At 41.8% G+C, this 15,423-nt stretch overlaps 1 pseudogene; it reads left to right on the top strand.

The window, feature by feature from the left end:
• The window catches only part of LOC102826398, a 32,717-nt pseudogene extending 24,111 nt beyond the window's left edge, over positions 1-8,606 (top strand).
• Positions 8,607-15,423: the final 6,817 nt, after the last annotated feature.

Below are 15,423 nucleotides of genomic sequence, written 5' to 3'. Positions count from 1 at the left end.
GATCAAAGACCACAGTCTTCATTGTGGGTTGCACCTCGAAGAAAACAAAAATCTTCACTATGAACGAATAAATAACATCCATATAAATGGAGAAAAGATTGAATTTGTCAAATACTTCATTTTGCTAGGATCAACCATCAACACTCATGAAAGCAGCAGTCAAGAAATCAAACATATGGTATTAGGCAAATCTGTTGCACAAGACCTCTTTAAAGTGTTCAAGAACAAAGATGCCAGTTTGAGGACTAAAGTGCAGCTGACCCAAGCCATGGTGTTTTCAATAACCTCATATGCATGTGAAAGCTGGACAGTGAAAAGAAAGACTGTAGAAGAATTGATGCTTTTGAGTTATGGAGTTGGAGGAGAAATATTGAAAGTACCAAAAAAAAACAAACGAATCTGTGTTGCAAGAAGTACAGTCAGAATGCTCCCTGGAAACCAGGATGGCCAGACTTAGTGTCTCATACTTCAGACACGTCATCAGGAAGGACCAGTCCCTGGAGAAGGATATCATGCTTGGTAAAATGGAGGGTCAGAGAAAAAGAGGAAGACCCTTCAACGAGATGGATTGGCACAGTGGCAGTAGCAGTGGGCTGAAACATAACAACGATTGTGAAGTTGGTGGAGGACCAGGCAGTGTTGCATTCTGTTGTGCATGGGGTCACTATGAGTTGCTACTGACATGTTGGCACCTAACAACAATGAGTCAGAACCAACTCAATGGCATTAACCAATAACAGATAGACTTCTAGTGTGGTGCTTGCTGTAGGATCAGCACTGGACTTCGGACCACAAGGTCAGCAGTACAAACCCACCAGCTGCTCCTTGGAAACTCTATATAGGGTCACTATGAATCGGAACCGACTAGATGATACATAACAACAACAACCATGTGCAAATATAGTGCTAATTGTTCTGCATGAACTATTTCAGTAACCCTTCATCACAGTACTGAGGTATTACCATTTCATTGTCTTTTTTTACCAAAAGGGAAATTGAGACTTAGGGTGATCGTTGAATAATTTGCCCAATATTACACATTTAATAAACTGCAAGGGTAAGAGTAAATCTTGGATCTGTATGACCCTGGAACTTGAACTCTCAGCCATTATACTACACTACGTCTCCACTGAGAACCAGCCTGTGCAAGTGGTGTTGTTGTTCAGTGTAATCATGTTGTCATCATGAATCAGTTCCAACTCATAGCCAACCTGTATGGGGTTTCCGAGGAGTGGCTAGTGAGCTTGAACCATCAACCACAAGGTGCAAACCAACCTTGCAGTCCAGTGCTTTATCCCACAGCCCCACACCAGGACTCCACTCAGTATGGTAGTAGGCAGAGACAAGAATGTTAATAATAACTGATAACTGTTTAAGTGATCACCAGGTGCAGGTTCTGTGCTTTTGGCACAGATCTTTCCAAATTCTTGGCAATGCCGATTTTACAGATGAGGAAACTGAAGCTCAAACAGATGAAGTCTCTTATCTGGTCCAAGGTTACCCATCAAAATTGGGACAGGAATTGAAACCTCCAAACCTAGTACCAGCAGCATCCACTCAACTGCTCAGATCAAAACTCTATAGTCATGTTAATTTCATCCTCTCTTTCCTTTCCCTCTCTGTGTTAAATCCATTTGCAAAACCAGTCTGTTCCAGCTTTCAAAATGCATGCTCACTTCTCACTCTCCAGAGACTGCAACCCCACTGGAGTCCACTGTCATGTCTCATCTGGGTCACTCCCCACAGACCTCCCTGCTTTCATTCTTTTCTCTTGTTTTCCAAGTCTTCTAGACTCTACATTGCAACCAGAGTGATTTTTTTTTTCCCCAAAATATCTTGCTAAAAATCCTCTTAAGTCTTTTTCGGGGTCTCAGAAGAGAATTAGACCCTGCAGAAAATTGATTGAATGACAATTTTCTCATTTTTCCCAAGGATGCTGTCATGAACTGTTAAATCAATTTGGATTTATAGAGACACTGTAAGACAGAGAACTGCCCCTTAGGATTTCTTAGAAGATCTGATGTGGCACTGTAGGATTAACACTGGATTGCTAACTAAAAGGTCAGCTATTCAAACCCACCAGCCACTTTTAGAAATCCTATACAGGGTCACTATGAGTCAGAACCAACTTAACGGCATGCAACAACAACAATCTTTACAGGAATAGATCAAGTCTTTTCTCCCAGAAAGTCATGTTGTTGTTGTTAAGTGCCATCGAGTCGATACCGACTCATAGTGACCATAGGAACTGCCTGATCCTGGACCAACCTCACAATTGTTATCACGCTTGAGCCCATTGATGCTGTTACTTTGTCAATCCATCTCGCTGAGGGTCTTCCTCATTTTCTCTGATCCTCCACCTTACCAAACATGATATCCTCTTCCAGTGACTGGTCCCTCCTGACAATATGTCCAAAGTATGAGAGACAAAGTTTGGCCATCCTGACCGCCAAGGAGCACGCTGGCTGCACTTCTTCCAACACAGATCTCTTGGCTCCTTTGGCAGCCCATGGCACTTTCAATATTCTCCTCCAACTCCATAACTCAAAAGCATCAATTCTTCTACAGTCTTCTTTATTCACTGTTCAGCTTTCACATGCATATGAGGTTATTGAATACACCATGGCTTGGGTCAGGCGCACCTTAATCCTCAAGCTGACATCTTTGCTCTTCAACACTTTAAAAAGGTCTTGTGCAGCAGATTTGCCTAATGCAATACGTCATTTGATTTCTTGACTGCTGCTTCCGTGAGTGTTGATAGTTGATCCAAGAAGAATGAAGTCCTTAACTGTTGGAGACCGCAATCACTGAGATGTTGAGGCCCTGTGTCATGGACGAAAATCCTACACGATGGCCCCATTCAAGATGGCTAGCCAGGGACCCTGAGGGCCCAAGGAAGTAACCTCCGGACGTCCCGGGTTCATTGGTTTTTACAAACTCACTGTTGGGCTAGCTCTGTATAATTTTCTTTGGTCCTATTATTCATTCTATGCTCCGAACTCCAGTAATTGTAGCTTCTGAGAAAATGGTTTCTTATGTGCCTCTCTTAATGTCTCCACTGTGTTGGCAGTGCTTAAGGTTCTGGGAACAAATCTCTCTGAGGAACAAACTATGGCCACCTGGCAAACATGGCAAAACTGTTCTTTATCAAGTTATTCAGTTTTGTTTGATATTAACTTAATACATGAGCTCTTGATACCCATGGACAAATATTAAAACAAAAGCCCCTCCTAAAGCCGAGGCTGTAAAAAGTTCCAAAGGCAAGTTTGCAAGGGGGCTTTGGAGACAGTCTGCCCAAGGAATTCACTCAAAGTAAATTGGCGACTTCCGGGTTATTGTTCAAGGAATAATAGTGTCAGCCCTTCTAATCGTCCCCAGGCATCCCTCTTCCTCCTGCAAGCCTCAGCCAGGTAGCTGAAACAGCTGGACTCCTTTCAGACCTTTTGAATCCTTTTCACCTTTTCCCATTCGAAATTAAGTGCTATAGATATGTTAATTAGCCTTGAGAAACCTCGAGTTGTGCCTTGGGATTCGAACCTAAAAAGTAATTTATAACAATTTGCTTGAATTTCTGAAAAATTAAGGATGCTAGATTATTAAGACAATTTGCGATGTATATTTTAGAATTTGTTCCTGTAAATCATGGTGTCCTGTTTTGAATGATTAATCACATTTCACTTCTGTACCCTGTCTTAATAATCCCCTTCTTTCTTTGTGTAAAGTCCCTCCCTGAAATAAAAAGGGGGTCAGACTGAACCCTGCGTGCATTACTGCCTGCAGGGGCTACGATGCCTGTAGTCCAGGGTCTGCCCCCACTTTTGCATCCACTCTAGTTTCGGGGTGTCTCTTTGTCTCTCTCGTTGCATCTTTGTGTGTACTCTTTCTCTATCTCTGTCGCCGCCAGATCTCCCTACTTCGTGAACCGAACTCCCCTGTTGAGGCCGGACCTCAATCTTCTCTCTGTTGATAAGAATGTTGTTTATTGGTCCAGCGGTGAGGATTTTTGTTTTCTTTACATTGAGATGCAATACATACCAAAGGCTGTGCTCTTTGATCTTCATCAGTAAATATTTTAAGTCCTTTTCACTTTCAGCAAGCAATCTGCATATCGCAGGTTGTTAATGAGTCTTCCTCCAATCTTGATGCCATGTTTTTCTTCATATAACCCAGCTTCTCGGATTATTTGCTCAGCATACAGACTGAATAAGTATGGTGAAAGAATACAACCCTGTCGCACACCTTTCTTAATTTTAAACCATTCAATGTTCCCATGTTCTGTTTAAACACCAACCTTTGGGTTAGCAGCTGAGTGCTTACTCATTGTGTTACCAGAACTCCCTTTTCCCAGGGATGGTATTAGCTAATGCCATTCTCTCTCTGGAAGTCCTAGTGTGGCACTGTGTGTTAATGCACTAGACTGCAAAAGTCACTTTGAACTATAAGGTCAGCAGTTCAAGCTCACCAGCCAATCCTCTGAAACCCTATACAGGGTCACTATGTGAGAAATGTTGCCAACACCCACAGACGCTCAAGTAATCCAATATGTACTGATTTTAGTGAGCATGAGGTTTTCTTTATTTATTTTTCAAAATCGGACACCCAACCAGTAGACACAGGGTAACGCACCACACAGCCGGCCCACAAACAGTTTTATTCTCCTGTCTAGAAAAAGACCCTCCTCCAGTTCCCCTTTTACTGGGTATTATGAAATTTTATAATTCTACCTCAATGTCCCATTTTCCTTCCCTCAAGGTAGTCCAAATGGCATTTCTGGTCTTAATGACTGTAGTCTTATTTAAAGTCCTTAGTCCTAAAACAGATTTCTTTCCTCCCTTCCCCCAATTCATTCTGCTTACATATCCCTGGGTGTGAATTAACAATCTATGTCTAGTAATCTCATGATCCCTTTATTCCTGAAGATGGACCATCTTGAAAATTTCTCACAACTATGGGTCAGAACTGACTCAACAGCACTTAACAACAACAACCTTATCTTTCTAAAACCGTAGGAGGTAATCTAATTCACTACATGTAATGAAACTACCAGCTTTCTGCTGCCACAAAGATTTACAGCCTTGGAAACCCTGTACAGGGTCGCTATGAGTCAGAACCGACTCCACAGCACATGACCACCAACCACCAATGAATGCAGAGAGTCTTAGGACCTCATTCTTCCCAAGAACCAGGTGGAGACAGCTGCATGTTTCCTAACATTCTTCAAATACCAATGACCTCAGCCTATAAGGCCACTGAAGCTCCTTTCTCTTCCTCAATCATGGAGCCTCATTCCTAACTTTGTGCTTTTGCAGAAGCTATTCCCTCTGCCCAGGACTCCTACCCCCAGGCCTTCCAGGGTCAGCAGCTTCTGTCGGTCACTCTGGTTTCAGCGGACGTCTTTAAGTCAACTCAAGAAATACTGCCAATTCCTGCTGTCCTCCTACTTGTTTTATTTCTTTCACATTTATTTCTGAAAGTCCCTTCTCTCTGTGTTCACTTACCTATACTATGTGTCTTCCGAGTTACAAATGAGCTGCATGGGCAGTTCCATTTTATTCACTGCTGAATCTTCATTCCAGCAGAAAGTTTTTCATAGGGAAGCAACCTATGAAAAATGTGTGTAGCAAATTTATCAGGCACTTAATATATACCAGTTACCGAGCTAAGAGCTTTGCAGTACATAGTTCTATCAACTCCAGTGTTGCCCAATAGAAAAATAAACTGAACCATATGGTGTGGTGCTATGAGATAAGCGCTAGACTGCGAAGCACAGGTCGGCAGTTCAAACCCACCAGCTGCTCCTCAGAAACCCTAAACAGAGTTGCTATGAGTCGAAACCATCTCAACAGCATTAACAACAACATATGTAATATATAATGTTCCAATAGCCACATTTTTTTTTAAGTGAAAGAAACAAGTTAAATTAACATTGTTGTTGTTGTTGTTAAGTGCCGTCGAGTCGGTTTTGACCCATAGCGACCCTGAACAGGGTTTCCGAGGCTGCAAATCTTTACGGGAGCAGATCATCTCATCTTTCTCCCACGGAGCAGCTGGTAGTTTCGAACTGCTGACCTTGCAGGTCGCAGCCTGATTCGTAACCAGTACGCTACCAGAGCTCCTTAAATTAACATTAGTAATATGTTATTTAAACTAACATGTCCAAATTATTATTCCCTCAACATGTTGCTGTTGTTCTTAGATACTGTCGAGTCGGTCCTGACTCATAGTGACCCTTGATTGGGTTTCCGAAGCTGTGAATCTTTACAGAAGCAGGTTGGCTCATTATTCTCTCACAGAGCAGCTGGGGACTTGAATTGCCAACATTGTGGTTAAAAACCCAGTGTTTATCCTACCGCGCCACCATCACACCTCTCAACATGTAACTGAATAAAAAAGAAAGTGCACTTTTATATCTACTAAGTCTCCAAACCAAACCAAACCTATGCCTTTGGGTAATTTCCAACTCAAAGCAACTCTATTCGGACAAAAAAGAACTGCTCCATAGGGTTCCCTAGGCTGTAAATCTTTACAGAAGCAGACGCTTCATCTTTCTCCCTCGAACTGCCTACCTAGCAGCCCAATGTTGCCCACTGCACCACCAAGGCTCTTACAAAGTCTCCAAGGTGTGTAGTCCACAGTCGTATCACATCCCAATTGCAACCATCACATTTCAAGTGTTCAGGGCATTCAGCTCCTACCTGACAGAACATCCTCATTAGAAAAATTTCCCCAGTGCACAGTGAAAGAGTCCCTCTTCACTACCACCTAACACTGATCCCGAGTGCTGATGGGAAAGTTGAGGATCAAAGTGAGAGTAGTTACTTGTCTGGTGTCTCACAGTGAAAAAGTGTCAGAACCAGCACTGATGATGATGATGATGATGATGATGATGATGATGATGATGATGATGATGATGATAGTGTGCCATGGAGTCGGTTCTGACTCATAGTGACCCTGTTTAGAGTTTCCAAGACTGTAAATCTTTATGGGAGCAGACAGCCTCATCTTTCTCCCGTGGAACAGCTGGTAGTTTCTAACTGCTGACCCTGAGGTTAGCAGCCTGATGCATAACCACTATGCTACCAGAGCTCCTTAGAGCCAGGACTTGGTGTTGTTAAGTACAGGCTTGTCTGAGGTCTGGAGAGTCCTCGAGAAGTTTCTTTGAATTATATTGAGAAAGATAAATGCCCAAACAAAAATGATGCCATATCATCTGCATAAGAACACCCACACTTACAGATAATACCCACTTATCCTGGCTTCAGTGACTGGATGATCAGAGCTCAACCAGAAGTAAAAAGAAGAGGGGAAAAAACATATATATATATTCTCATACAACTTGATGAACTTGGACCTACACCTATGGAAGCAGTAGGTCAAAAGAGAGAACAAGTCCTTACAGCAAAAATCATTCCCACCCCCTCCACACACAGAGTAGACAGGGATGGGCAACTTGGACATTGGCTACCCAGGGGGCTACAAAGGCAAGAAGTGACTGGCTTACAAGCTTTCAAGAGAGAACCTAGATCCAGAGGGCCTGGAGGAAGGTAGAATCTCCAGTGAGTAGTATTCAATCTGACTAGGCGGGGCTGATGCAATTAAATGCAGAAGGGTCTCTTGTGATACAGTAGTGAATAATTGTTATCAGGACTGATTGTGAGGGTTGGAAATGTGAAGGTAGACATTTTATAGCAAGGAGGGGAGTGATTAACTTTTCAGTCTAGGAGCGGAGGTCCCTAGGACCATCAAGGGAGAAGAGCAGAGAGTGGGACCCTACCCAGAGAAGCAGTGATGCCTGAAATGGAGCCAGAGATGATGACGTGGAGCGATGGAGCAGCTGTAGACTTTAGATCCAGAGAGGGAGAGCGACTGTGTGTTGAAGACCTGGGGGGTACGGGGGAAGGATTGCATGGAGGGGATTGTAACCATGGCAATGAGACGATATACAATAGAATGAATGTAAAATTAATGTTCTCCCATGTAAACTATCACATAATTCACAATAAAACATTTAAGAAAATAAAATAACATACAGTCTTTAAAATAATATATATAATAATATAATATATAGTAACAATAAAAAATGATGCCATATTATAAAAATTAGCATTTAATAGATGATACAGGGGCATTGTGTAGGACTGACTCTGACCCCTTGGGGTGGATCTAAAGCAGGGAGGTTAGGAAGGAATGCAGGCCTTTCCTCTGCTCTAGATGGATCACGAGCCATCAGATCTTTTGTAGGTTGTAGGACCACACCACTCTCTTCAGAGGAATAACTACACCCAGGACACCATAGGACAGTGCCAATCAGCCAATGCTGAGGATGCACAGGAATTCAGTGACGTGGAGAGGGCCATTGAGACCGTCATCAAGAACTTCCATCAGTACTCAGTGGAGGGTGGAAAGGAGATGCTGACTTCCTCCGAGCTACAGGACCTGGTCACTCAGCAGCTGCCCCATTTCATGCCGAGCAACTCTGGACTGGAAGAAAAAATAGCCAACTTGGGTGGCTGCAATGACTCTAAACTGGAGTTTGGAAGTTTCTGGGAGATGATGGAGAAGCAGCCAAGAGTGTGAAGCTGGAGAGCCCTTACCCGGGGAGTTGAGAATCTTCTCCTGGAATTATTAGTGGAATGTTGGAACAAGAGGACCTCACAGATGTGGGCCTGGGGATAATACTCCTCTCTCCACCTCTACAAGGCTTAGACTCATGACTGCCCTCCCAGGGTCTCTGAGCACCTCATTTCCAGGAGTTAATGGGCCAGGAGTCCCACCAGAAGGAAGGCCATGGGGTGGGTTGGGACCAGGGATGGATGTTGAAGGATAAGAATGGTGTAAGGGTCAAGGAAATTGGTAATGTGTGAAGGGCATAGAGGAGCTGAGGTCTGGAGGCTGATCTGTGGCAGGGGGCTGGGAACAAGGCACTAAAAAGTATCTTCAAGAACCTATCCCTCCTAATGTCTTCTCCTATTGTAGCTGTCTGTCTGTCCAGTGCCATCTCTTCTGACCTCTGGTTTCATCCGCCTCCTCCTAGGGTTCTGTCTCTGGGCTAAATAAAGCAACGGGAGAGGGGGAGTGGGATTGGGGAGAAGCTGAGGAGGGCGTGTCTTTGGGGGTGAGGGAACCAGCTGGGTGTGTGGGTATTTACAGAATGATGGTTGTTTTGTATCATTTGATTAATAAAAAATAGAAAAAGTACAAGTAAAATAAAAAGATGATGCAAAACCATATCCAGGGCAACATAGTTGTGCAGGTGATTGATTTGTAACTAATAACTAGATGGCTGGTAAGGGGACACAATGTTTGAATTGTAGTCAATGAGACCTAGTCTGTCAGTCCAGTCTTCCTCTATGAAACTCTGAATCATTTCAATAGGAGAAAATTTAAGGAGTCAAAATGCTTTGAGTTCCTAGCCTCATATGGGAGGAACCCTGGATGTTCTGTTAGGAATTAGTTGGGATATCCTGCGGACAAGCTGTAATGTGACTCTTGAATAATTGGAGGCCCTGAGAAATGTTGTCATTGGGGCTGGAGGGCTATCCAGACTTGGTCACTTGTGCTACATTGGGAACCAGCGATAAGGAGTACTAGGTGTGGAGTTTGAGATGTGTCATTGTGGGCGAGGGTGTGTGGCTGAGTGTTGAGGAGTCACGTGAGCACACCTCCTACCTGGAATACAGGTCATCGGTGGGGTTTTAAAGTAGGATCCCTTGCCTGCTGGAGAGGTAGTGAAAGAATAATGTGGCAGGAGGTTTTTGGTGTGAGATCATGTGATACATTTGGGGTAGGGGCTCTCAGAAGGAAGGCAAGATGGATGTAACTGTTTGGTAGTCTCTGAAGGAGCCTTAGGCACACATGACCATGTTAGAGTTGGATGGATGAGGAATCTGGTCCTTCATTCAATTCAGAAGTAGTTATTGGTTGTATACTCTGTGTCGGCACTGAGCACTGGGGATAAAATGGTGATTGAAACAGAAGGGCTCCCATCTTTCTAGAGCTGATCTAGACTAACACTGTCTAGTAGAAATATAATATGAGACACATTTATAATGATCATTTTTCTGATAACCAATTTCTGAAAAAGAAACAAATGAAATTAATTTTAATGCATTTGAATTAACTCAAATATTTACCCAAAATAATGTAATTTCAATATTTTCTGATTGATATGAAAAGTATCAGATATTTTACTGTTTCTGTTCTTGGACTTTGTAGTAAGTCTTTGGAATGATGTATGTATGCTTTCCACTTGCCCTGTGTCTTAATTCTCCCGAATCACATTTCAAGTGTTTAATAGTTACATGGCATTGGTGCTAGTATATTGGACAAAGCAGCTCTAGAGTACTAGAATGATAATGAATCTACAATAAGGAGTCTCTGGTAGTGAAGAGTGCTATCATGAGTAAAGCAGTGTTAGAAGATCAGAAGGGCAAGGGAAACTTGTGATGAAGGCCTCACTGAGGATGTATCATCTCAGCAGAGACCTAAATTAAGTTAAGGAGCAAGAGAAGGAAGAAATGAGTCATACAAGCAGAGGGAACTACTTGACCTGTTTACAGAACCTCAAGGAGGCTGGGTAGCTGGAACAGAATGAGTGAAGAATGGGGAAAGATAAGAGATGAGTCAGATCATAAGGGACAGTGTATGGAGGTTTACTCTGAACGTAATTAGAACTCTTGGAGGATTGAGATTAGAGAGATGGTATTTCATATAAAATCGTTTGCAGCGTATTGGATTACAAGCTGGGTTGTTAACCAAAAGGTCAGCCATTTGAAATCTACCAGTTAAAGATGAGGATTTCTGCTCCTGTAAAGATTAACAGCCTTGGAAACTCTATACAGGGTCATTGTGAGTTGTAAGCGACTCCACAGCACACAGCCATCACCACCACCACCTTAGTGATAAATACTGTTATATACCCATTCCTGCAATCACAGTGATCTATGGGTAGATGCACAGATAGATCTATAGACTGAATGGGTAGAGGAGGGAGAGGGAGAGTATACTCGCAAATATATAAAGGTTTGAAGTTTTAACAGAGGAGATTTGAACATAGGTTTGATCATTGTTGCAGACATATACATGAATATGGTGAAGCACGTTGTTGTTAAGTACTGTAAGTCAGTTCCAACTCATAGCGACCCTGTATAGGGTTTCCAAGAGAGACTAGTGGGTTTGAACTGACAACCTTGTGGTTAGCAGTCTAGTGCTTACTCTACAGCACCATAGCAGGAATTTGTGGTAGACCATATATTATGAAAACTTCTTAGATATCACCAAAGACCTTAATGTGATGAATTACTGGGTCTAGGGTCTCAGTACTATAGTCTCAGGGACACCACGGTCAATTGGTATAACACAGTCCAATGCTACAGTGCTCTACATCCTACTTTGGTGAGTAGCCAATGGGATCTTAAAAGCTCAGGAGCAGTCATCTAAGGTACGACTATTCATTTCTCCCTGTGCAGAGGGAAAAAGCGCGATCAAAACTGAAGACTCCTGGAAACAATCAGTCCAATGAACTAATGGACCACATGAACATCAGTGTTGATGAGCTTGAGACCAGAAGAACTAGATGATGCCAAGCTAGCACTACCAACTGCTCTGAAAGGGGTCACATTAGAAAGTCCTGGATAGAATGGGAGAAAATGTGGAAGAAAACTCAAAATTGTAAGAAAAATAATGATAATAAAACAGACTTACTGGTCAGAAAGAGACTGGAGGAATACTGAGGTTAGGGTCCTTAGTTACCCTTCATGTCTGGAACTGAACTCAGCCTCATGGCTCAATTTTCAGCAAAGCATTAGATAGGTAAATGGGGGGATAGCAACACTGAAATGGTCAATCATTCAAGGTCAAAAGGGCAGCATTTACTTAAGGACAAAATTCAGAAATTTCCCAAAGAAGGAGAAATGGAAACCAGAATCGCAAGGAGGAAGTAGAGTAGGTGATGTTTCTCCAATGCAGCGTGAACTTCCTCCTTCAGTATCATCTGTTCTTGATCATATGCTGCCTTCTGAGGTGGTTGAACATAAAGCAAATCTTTTTAGTGCAGTGACTCTGTGCATTACTTCCATTTTTCCTTGATACTTCCTGTACTACTCAATTTTTTATCCAGAGAGTCCTTCAGTATTACAACTCAGGACTTGCTTTTTTTGTCTTTTTCTTCAGTTCTTTCAGCTTGATAAATGCCTAGCATGATCTTCCCTAACTCTGGATTTGTGCAAATTACATTATGATACTTTGCCTTCTCGATCCACTCTTTGAAATCATCTTTCTTTTACTTCATTATTTTTTTCCATTTGCTTTAGCTATTCTGTGTTCAAGAGCAAGTTTCAGGGTGTTTTCTGAGATCCATTTTGGTCTTTTCTTTTTTTACTATCTTTTAATGACCTCTTACTTTCTTCATGTCTGATGTCATTGATATCATCCCACAACTCATCTGATCCTTGCTCATTAGTGTTCGGTGCATCAAATTGATTATTGAGATGGTCTCTAAATTCAGATGGTATATACTCAAGGTCATACTTTGGCTCTCGTGAATTTGTTTTAATTTTCTTCCGCTTCAGCTTGAAAATATGAGCAGTTGATGGTCTGTTTTGCAATCAGCCCCTGACCTCGTGATGACCGATGATATTGAGCGTCTCCATCCTGTCTTTACACAGGTGTCGTCAATTTGATTCCTATCTGGTGAGGGCCAAGTGTATAGTAGCGTTTTACTGTTGAAAACAGTACTTGCAATTAATAAGTTGTTGATCTTATAAACTTCTATGATGTGATTTCTGGTGTTGTATTTATCACCAAGGCCATATTTTCCAGTTATTAATCCTTCTTTGTGTCCAACTTTTTCATTCCAATAATCAGTAATTACCAATACATTTTGATTGCATGTTTGATCAATTTCAGACTGTAGATTGGTAAAAATCTAAAAATCTTCATTAGTGGTTCTCAATGGAGAAGAGATTGAGGTTGTCAAGGACTTCATTCTTCTTGGATCAACTATCAACACTTGCGGAAGCAGCAATCAAGAGATCAGACGACGCATTGCATTGGGCAAATCTGCTGCACAGGAACTTTTTAAAGTATTGAAGAGCAGAGATGTCAGCTTGAGGACTAAGGTGCACCTGGTCCAAGCCATGGTATTTTCAATAACCTCATATGGAGGCGAAAGCTGGACAGTGAATAAGGAAGATCATAGAAGAATTGATGCCTTTGAGTTGTGGTGTTGGAGGAGAATACTGAAAGTGCCATGGACTGCCAAAAGAACCAATAGATCTGTTTTGGAAGAAGTGCAACCAGAGTGCTCCTTGGAGGCCAAGATGGCTAGGCTTCATCTCTCATACTTTGGACACATTGTCCAGAGAGAACAATTGCTGGAGAAGGATGTCATGCTGGGTAAGGTGGAGGGTCAGAGAAAAAGAGGAAGACCCCCAACGAGATGGATCCACCAGGTGACATCATTGATGGCATCAAGTATGGCAGTGGTAGTGAGGTTGGCCCAGGATCGGACATTGTTTCGTTCTGTTGTGCATGGGGTCGCTATGAGTCGGTTCCAACTCGATGGCACCTGACAACAACAACATAGATTTTAATAATAGTGGTATTAACTGGTCTTCCTTGTAGACATGTGGGCATTCTCCTATTGCTGACAGCTCTGTAATTCAGAATAGACCTTGAAATGTTCTTTATGACAATAAATGTGACACCATTCCTCTTCAATTTGTCATCCTGGTTAATTGAAGAAGAATGGCATCACATTCATAGTTAGAAAACAGGAGGCTAATCATCAAGGGCGGTGTGTTGTGTTCACTTAGAGGTATCTAAGGACTATTCACCTTGTTGAAGTTCTGGAACCACCTACACAGTGTCAATGTTGTGTGGGTTTGCAATGAAATAAACCAGGCTTTCAGGAGGGACGGTGTTTAGGAGATAGTATGAAGAGTACCGTGCCAAAATTCCTAGCTTTGTCCTTAATGGATGAATGGCTGTAGACAAATTGAACTTGAAGTTTCCTTATTGTGGTTGCTTTAAAATATTGTATTATGTAACATTTTAAGCACACAGAGAAATTTAAGAAACTTTACTAACAAATCCTGGTGTGCACTTTTCCCAGCTTTAAACCATCTTTAAACATTTTGTACTCTCTGCTTCAGATTGAAGAAATAAAACATCATAGATAAAACTGAAGGTCTGCTTGGACCTTTATTGATTATCTTCCTTTCTCCCCATCCCAGTGATAACACACTCTTCAAATTTGTAGCTATACTTCCCATCTATGATCTTATACTATTTACTGCATATGTGTTTATCCACCAAACATAATATCGCTTTGCATGATAAATAGGTATCATTTTGCAACTTCTTTTTCCCACTGTCTAAATATACTATATTTTATTTGCCCATTCTCCTGTTGGCTGACATTTAGGTGATATCCAACTTTGAGCTTTTGGGCACATTACTGCGATGAAAATACTTATGTCGGTCTCTTTGCATATACAGTAAAACCTGTGAAAGTTGGAACTGATGTAAGGTGGAAACCCATCAGAGAAGGAAAATTCAACTATTTCCCACTCAAACAAGCAATAGAAAGTAGGTAAGACTGCAGCCTGTCAAAGGCAGAAAACTTGTGAAACCCAAAAAAGCGAGAGAGTCTTGAATTTGGGCTCCCACCAGTCCCATTTTACAAGTATCTGCAAGAGGATCTCCCTAGGGTGGTAACTGCTGGAATGTACACATTCTAGACTTTATATTTCAATCTCGGTGTTGTCATTCAGGAATCTATGAAGAGACTTCAGCGACAGAGAGTAAAACCCAGTCATACTTTGCTCCTTTTCTTTTCTGTGAGAAGAAAGTGATAATAGTATCAACTTCATAGATTTGTGCAAAGCAAATGACATCATGAATGCACAGTACTTAGACATTGTGGATGCTCAGGACTGAGAGCTTCTTATGTCATTGGAGGACATAAAATTGAATAGAAAATCAAGTGGGGGCTCTGAAGTTCAAGTTCACTTGGATCCAAAACCTTGTTCTGCTACTCCTTGGATGAGTGTTCTTGAGAAAGTCATTTCAGATTTTTTGAGCCTCAGTTTCTCTATCTATTAAAAGAAAGTAAATGAGTTTAGTCATGAATATGCTGTGAAGTGTTATCGAATTGGTTCCGACTCATAGCAATCCTGTATAGGGTTTCCAAGAAGTGACTGGTGACTTTGAACCACCGACCTTCTCGTTCAAACCGACCTTGCAGTCCAGTGCTGGATCCCACAGCGCCAGTTCTCCAAATATGAATCTATATGTGACATGGGCTGACAGGAGTTATATGGCTGAATAAGAATAAGCACCATTATTAACATGAATGAAATTAGAACAATATGTATTATTTCTTAATTCCTTTGAAGTGTTGGGATTATACCTACTTTACAA

Source organism: Chrysochloris asiatica, unplaced genomic scaffold, assembly GCF_000296735.1.
Source record: "Chrysochloris asiatica unplaced genomic scaffold, ChrAsi1.0 scaffold00104, whole genome shotgun sequence".
NCBI classification, from domain to species: domain Eukaryota; kingdom Metazoa; phylum Chordata; class Mammalia; order Afrosoricida; family Chrysochloridae; genus Chrysochloris; species Chrysochloris asiatica.
This window is presented reverse-complemented; position numbering and strand designations above follow the sequence as displayed.